Source organism: Tauraco erythrolophus, chromosome 15 (assembly GCF_009769465.1).
Source record: "Tauraco erythrolophus isolate bTauEry1 chromosome 15, bTauEry1.pri, whole genome shotgun sequence".
In the NCBI taxonomy this organism is placed as follows: Eukaryota; Metazoa; Chordata; class Aves; order Musophagiformes; family Musophagidae; genus Tauraco; species Tauraco erythrolophus.
In genome coordinates, this window is record NC_141479.1 from 23106236 (window position 1) to 23112980 (window position 6745).

A 6745-nucleotide genomic window follows, 5' to 3' on the forward strand; every position below is an offset into this window, starting at 1 on the left:
TGGGGCTCGCCTCGGTGCCGCCGGGGGTCCTGCCAAGCGCGGGGAAAGCTCCGGCCATGGCCGGGCCCTGCCCCGCCTGAGGGAGGTGGCCGGAGGACAGATCTGTGCCCGTTCCCCTCGGCGCCTGTTCACAGACCCGTTGTCCGCCAGTGTTCCCACTCCTTTTCGTTCACACGGACACTGTCCCTACAACCCGTGTGGCAACCAGATCCTGAAGGTTCACCCCTGCCATGTAACAAGTACTTGTTTATACCCTTGCAAACTGAGCACCGACGCTTTCACAAGCGTCACTTTTCCTGTGCTGTGGATCTTGGTGAAAGTGTTCTGGTTCAGCTGGTGTGTCACCTCGTGCCTCTGTAAACCTCAGTCCTGCCTCTGTTCCCTTCTCAAACTCGAGTCCCAGCCTTTTTAGTCTCTCCTCGCACAGCAGTGGCACCATTCCCTTTGTTGCACCAGCTGCTCTTCCCGGACCTTCTCTGACTCTCCTGAATCTATCTTGTGATGCAATGACTCCATGCAGTACTCAAGACACAAGTGCACCAGGGTTTTATATCACAGCCGAATGACTGCCTCTGCTTTGCCCTGTGCCGCCTCCGCTTTGTCCTCTGCCACCTCTGCTCTGTCGTGTGCCACCTCTGCTTTGTCCTGTGCTGCCTCCACTTTGTCCTGTGCCACCTCCATTTTGTCCTGTGCCGCCTCTGCTTTGTCCTGTGCCACCTCTCCTGGCAATGCATTGCATTTTGTTGCTTCTCCAGCTGCCTTCGCCATGCAGAGCCAGTGTCTCCAGAGGACAGTCATCAACACCATGGGATCTGTCCTGCAGTGCAACTGCCAGGTTCCAGTTCAGCACTCTGCAGGCCATGTTCAGGTAATTTTCTTTAGATGCATTACCTTGTATTTACCTTATATTATCTGTATCTTTATCTTTATGTACAGAACCAAATAGACCTCTTCCGTGTCTGTCTGCTGGAGGCCACTTCGAACAATATGGTGTGACCTTTTTACTGGCTGCCCCATTTCCATGCACAATAATGTCCTGCTGCCCAGTGGGATTGGCTGCCTTCCCGTCCCAGGAAGCACCTGAGCATAGCCATCACTTTCCAGCAGAGGAGGCAATGAATTGCTCCTTTGTTTATTGGTGGTTGCTGGAGTGAAGGCCCAAAATCTCACCCATGCACAAGTCTCAGGGCTGGTAAGGGCAGAGCTGATTCAGGAAACGCTGTGTGTCATGAGAAAAAAAATAAACAGTGGGACAATTTGGAAACACAGAGGGAAGCATGGAAAACTCCACAGCCAGAGAGAATGCTTTTATCCAAGATTTTGACCAAATGCTGCCTGGAAAAGATTTACCATTGTAAATAAATGCTTTTGTTGCATTAGGAAAGCAGAGACTTTTAGGGAAATGGGGTTACACCATGAGGTTTCAAACACGGTGTCCGAATACATGCCCTGAGAGGTCCAAATTTGTCACTAAAATGCAGAAATACCTTTCCTCCATCTGTAAGATTGGTGGCAACAGTAAGATTGCTTCAGCCTTCTGTCCTTGCAGGAACAACAGCAACAACCCTATAGATTGATATCATAAGATACCGTAAGAAGCCTATAAACTGCGGTACTTCTGCACCTCAGCACTGTAGGAAAACACTCTCCTCAACATTTTGCCTAACTCCACGGACAGGAGATCTGAAAACTCATCTTTAAATTTACTTAGTTTGGGGATAAGAGAGAGGCAAATCAAAAGAAGTTTGTTCAACTCTCAGTTCAGATAGAGGGGGACAGGAGCTGTATGATGCTGATAAGTTAGGAAATGGAGAGACTATAGGGAGCTTAGGACGAGGGCTCTGGAGATAGTGCAGATGCTCAGCAGTGAGACTGTTGCACACACCTTCTGGTGTGCATATGTTGCTGCACTCATGTCCATGTGTCAGAACTCAGGCCTCCTTGCTGCCATTCACAGGATGAGCTTAAAAGCTTATCAACCCTTTGTATAATTTAGGATCATGGGCAGTGCCATTTTGCTTAGCTTTTTACTGCCATGAGAGGGACGTGAACACCTAAGTTGAATAATCATGGGCCATAAGAAGGGATGAAATAACCGTTTCTTATGCAGAGCATTGCAGCTGGTCATCCAGCAACCTGAGCTGAATCTTTCTTTGGAATATATGATGTGCTGGAATTACTTCTTCAAATACAGAGCTGGGAAGCACTGCTCTGTTGATTTGGTGATGCGTTCAGTGTTTTACTAGAGTGTTTGCTGCTAACAAGTGAGGTACAAACTTCAAGGTATTATAGAACCAAATCAGTCTTATTCCATTGCTATATTGAGAATTGTTTAAAAAAATGCTGTGCATCACTTCACTCCTGCTCGAAGTACCAAAGCTGAGCTTGGTCAGCATTGTCTTCTGGGTTCCTCTTCTCACTGCAACAAGTAGCAGTCAGCAGAAGAGAGCAACAGAAAGCTGTGGACACCAATATTAATCTTCACCTCTGCTTTGGCTTCTCTTTTTATTTTTTTTTTATTTTTGGCTCTTCTGCTTCTGGCCGCTTCTGATGTCATTGCAGCACTAAGGAGAGGGAAGGGCTTGGCCTCTCTTGCTATGGGCCAAGAGCTCTGACCTGGTTCATTGCCCTCCCTGGGAACTTGTAGGATGAAGTGGAAGGAGCAAGTCATGAACTGCCTCATATTTCTGCAGTGTGAGGCAGCTGGAAGCTGCAGCACAATCAGTGCTGAACACCACAGCCAGATTTATTGACCGTCTCACATAAATAAATAATCACTAGAACAATGAGCGCAGCATGGTGATGATGCAGCAGTGCTGCAGAAAAGAACTGGAGGTTATTGTGAATGACAAACTGAACTCAAGTCCACAAAGTCATCCTATTGCGAAAAAACTAACATTACTAGGGTGTATAAACAGGAATGTCACATGTAGGACATGTGAAGAAATTCTTCTGCCCCCTCTTCAGCGCTCATTAGGCCAGCTTGCCTAGCACAGTCTTGCACATGGTGTTTCCAGAGGTGAGTGGATTCACTGGAAGGGATCCAGAGGAAAGGAAAAGAAAGCTCTAGAAATACAGCCTGTGAGAAAAAGATTGATTCCAGCCCTCTCCTTTGACGGAACGTGTCTGTTAACAACTTGCAAGCTTGTTAATAGGAAGGTGTCTTAACAGCTCGCAAACTTGTGAAAAACTGTTGTCAAGAGAAGGGGAATATTTTGTTCTTCCTATCTGCTGTTGGCATGATCAGGAAGCAGTGAGCTTAGCTTGAAGCAAAGGGATGTGATTTAGGCACCCCCAAAAGCCAATACTTCTCCCACATCCACCGACTCCATCACTTTGTAAGGAGACAAGCAGTTGTTGCTGGAGCAGATTGGTTGGACAGATAGTGAGTTTCCATCACAGGGGCTCAAGTTCAGTCACAGAGGGGCTGGCCTTTCTGTGCTCTGAGAGAAGGAGGTGTCTGGTGCTGCCCAGCCCGCTCACTGCAAGCTCATGGTATTGTCTGACCCTGCAAAGCCACCCACCGTGCCCCTTTCATCCCATCCCCATTGGCTGGTCACTGGCTCTGTGGCTTCAAGGCCATCACGGCGGCAGCTGCCACAACAAAGCCCGCAACAGCTGAAGTCTCTGAAGTCATAACTAACTCAAACACAGGGTATGCACTTACATAATGTTTGCCTGGATGTAAGCAAAACACAAGGCTGGATAAGGTATTCCTCTTCACTGTGTCTGTACCTAGGAGCCACTAAAGCTCACACTTAGTGGAGCATTCCTCTCAACACCTGTAAGAGGACTTTCCAGACTTGGCTGTTGAGCCTGTAGCTCACCAGTGCTTCCAACTGTCCACGAACCTGCAGTGCTCTCTGTTTCTCAGCATGCTTGCAAGTTACTTAGTGCCCAGGCTGAGAGTGCAAGGGCTCTCACAGCTGCTGGACTCCTTCCCCTCCCCAGTGCTGCCGTGGTCCATGACTGAGGAGAGTAATCTGGATTGTCCAGCACAGCTGGTATGAGGTACTGCATTTGCAGACACTGGTATTGTGAGAGGCCCACAAGATGCCATGGTCATGAAAGCATTTGGTTTTCACAGTCCCTAGTTTTCTTGACAAAGGGAAATTGCGATTGTAGGAGATAGCGCTCATTAAGGCAGGTGTGTTAATGCAGCTGTTTTCAGCCTGACCCAGGGCCTGTGGAAGGGAGCCCCACCAGGAGCTTGGACTGAGCATTGCTGTCCCTCCTGAAATGCCCTGCGTTTGTGCGTGGTGTGAGCCACCTTGTTCCGCTTTCAGAAGCGCAGAGATCAGACAGTGTTCCCCTTTCCAAAGCCCAGTTCACACAGGTCTGAAGAGCACTCTGCAAAACGCTTGCTGTGCACAGGCTACTTTTCCAGAATGAGGCATCTCTAGCTAGGTTGTGCAATTTGCCTTTTGATGTCTTTCAGATTTCTGAGATCAAATCGAAATTGATCCTAAGTACAGGCAGATAGATAAAGTAGCTACTGTATATTTTTGAGTCACTAGATTACTGGCTTTAAGTTACTCTGTGTGGATCGTGCCATCTTTCCGGCTCTTAAACACAATGTTTGCACAGCTTTGTACAACCTAGCTGGGTTTTTTTTTTTTTTTGAGCTGCTTTTCTGCTCTGATTATGCAACGAGGTAACAGGTTCTGTGCTCCAGTTCAGGTGAATGCTGGGAGATTAAGATTGCTGGAGGCACAACCATCATCATGGTTTGATCGGAGTCTCACGCAGATATACGTAGGTTTGGCACAGCAGTCCTGTCCACGCCGCAAGGCAGATTTAACTGTGGATATGTGCATGTTCAGACTGCCCATGTGACCCAACCTGTAACAAACAAAGTTTGTCCCTTGCATTTCAGGAAACCTGCTGTGGTGTTATATAGATAAATATGCTATGAGAATCAATAAACAGTCACAAAATTAATGAGAGTCAAGGAGGCTTCATGTCTGTTTGCTCATCTAAATGAGAGATTAACACTAAATGGATTTAAAAAAAGAAAGGAAAAATCACATATTTGGTTATTAAAAGCTGTTTCAACTGGATGCAGAGACTAAAGAGAGATTAGGCTACATGCATATTTGTGGATACCAGCCCTGAACTGGATGGAGCTGTACCCATGTCAGAAAGGAGCAGACAGAAATTGCTGAAAATAAAAGCAAAATGTGAGGAAGTAGCTAGTAAAGTGATTTGTTATTGACCCTGGTGGATTTTTGTGCAGAGTACCAGTTGAGTGCCTGTCCTTGGAGCAGTGCACCCTAAATGGGGGTGCAGGGCACATGGGCAAAACGTTACTGGTGCATGTCCTGTCTGCAGCCTGACGGAGACACAGGTTGGTCAGTGCAGTGATGCTCGAGCCTGCGCACCACTAAAGAAGCTGTTTGTCAGTCCTGCTTCATAACTCTCCGTCGTGGTTCAGCCCAGCTGGCGGCTCAGCTACCGTGGGTCCCTCCTCACTCCTCCTCAGCGAAGTGGAAAGGAGAAAAATGTAACAAACGGCCTGAGAGGAGACAAGAACAGGGAGGGAGCACCCACCAACCATGGCCCCAGGCAAAACGGACTCCGTTTGGGGACAAATCAATTTAATTCATTAATGGTTCATTCAGAGAGGATAACAAGAAACCAAGCCAGATCTTAAAAACACTTTCCCCCCACCTCTCCCTTCTTCCCAGCTCTACCTCCTCCCCCAGCGGCGCAGAGGGATGGGGAATGGGGGGGTTGCAGGTTAGTTGTTTCTGCTGCTCCTTTCTCAAAGGAGGAGGACTCCTTACTCTCTTTTCCCCTGCTCCAGTGGATTCTCTCTTCATGGGACAGTCCACACACTTCTCCAACGTGAGTCCTTCCCGCAGGATGTGATCCTTACCCATCGGATTGCTCCAGCGTGGGCTTCTTCCCCACAGGGTCACGGCTTCCTAAGGAGCTGCCACCTGCTCTGACATGGCAGATGAACCTCGGCAGTCCCAGCAGAATGAACTCCGCCCAGTGGGCACCCCGGGAGTGAGGCACTTCGAAGCTCTCCAAGCCGCGCTGCTGTGGCCATCTCCAGTCGGGTAGCAGTGGCCCAGTGTGGGCAGCTGCCTGCCTGGAAGGCGGGGGGGCCAGCTCCCTGCCTCTCCCCTCTCTTCAGTGTAGGTCCAGCCTCAGGTCGGGCTCCTTTGTCCCTGTCTTAAATAGGGCATTGGCAGAGGTGCTGATGGCTCAGCCCTGGCCTGAAGGGATGGGGGGTATGACCTGGCCGAAGTCCAGTCCGACCGGTTTTGGAGCCGGGGAAGCTTTTTGCACCTACTTACAGGGACCATTTCCACAGCTCCTCCTGTGCTACCAAAACCCCATCACATAGATCAGTACACTGTGGCTGGTCCTAGAAGAGGGAACTGCTTGCTCTTGCTGACTTGGCCTCTGTTACAGAAACGGGACTTTGGACAGTCCTGGTACGAGAGCAAGGCAGTAACAAAAAACCACTGAAGCCATCACCAGTTTTTCCTTCCACTGGGAAGAGACAAAAATCCATTTCACAAGCTTCGCAAGAAAGAGGGAGCTGAAGAGGTGTACAACAAGATAGCTGTGAGAGAGAGCTGCTGAGACAGAGGAGCAAACTGCAGGGGGGAGGCTAGTCAGGGCTGGTGGGGTACAGAGGTCCTGACAGTCAAGACAGCCAGCTGCCTTGCTGGCAGAAATGCATCCTGCAGAGTATGGCCACCTCTTTCACCACACCGTACAAGGGGTGGCT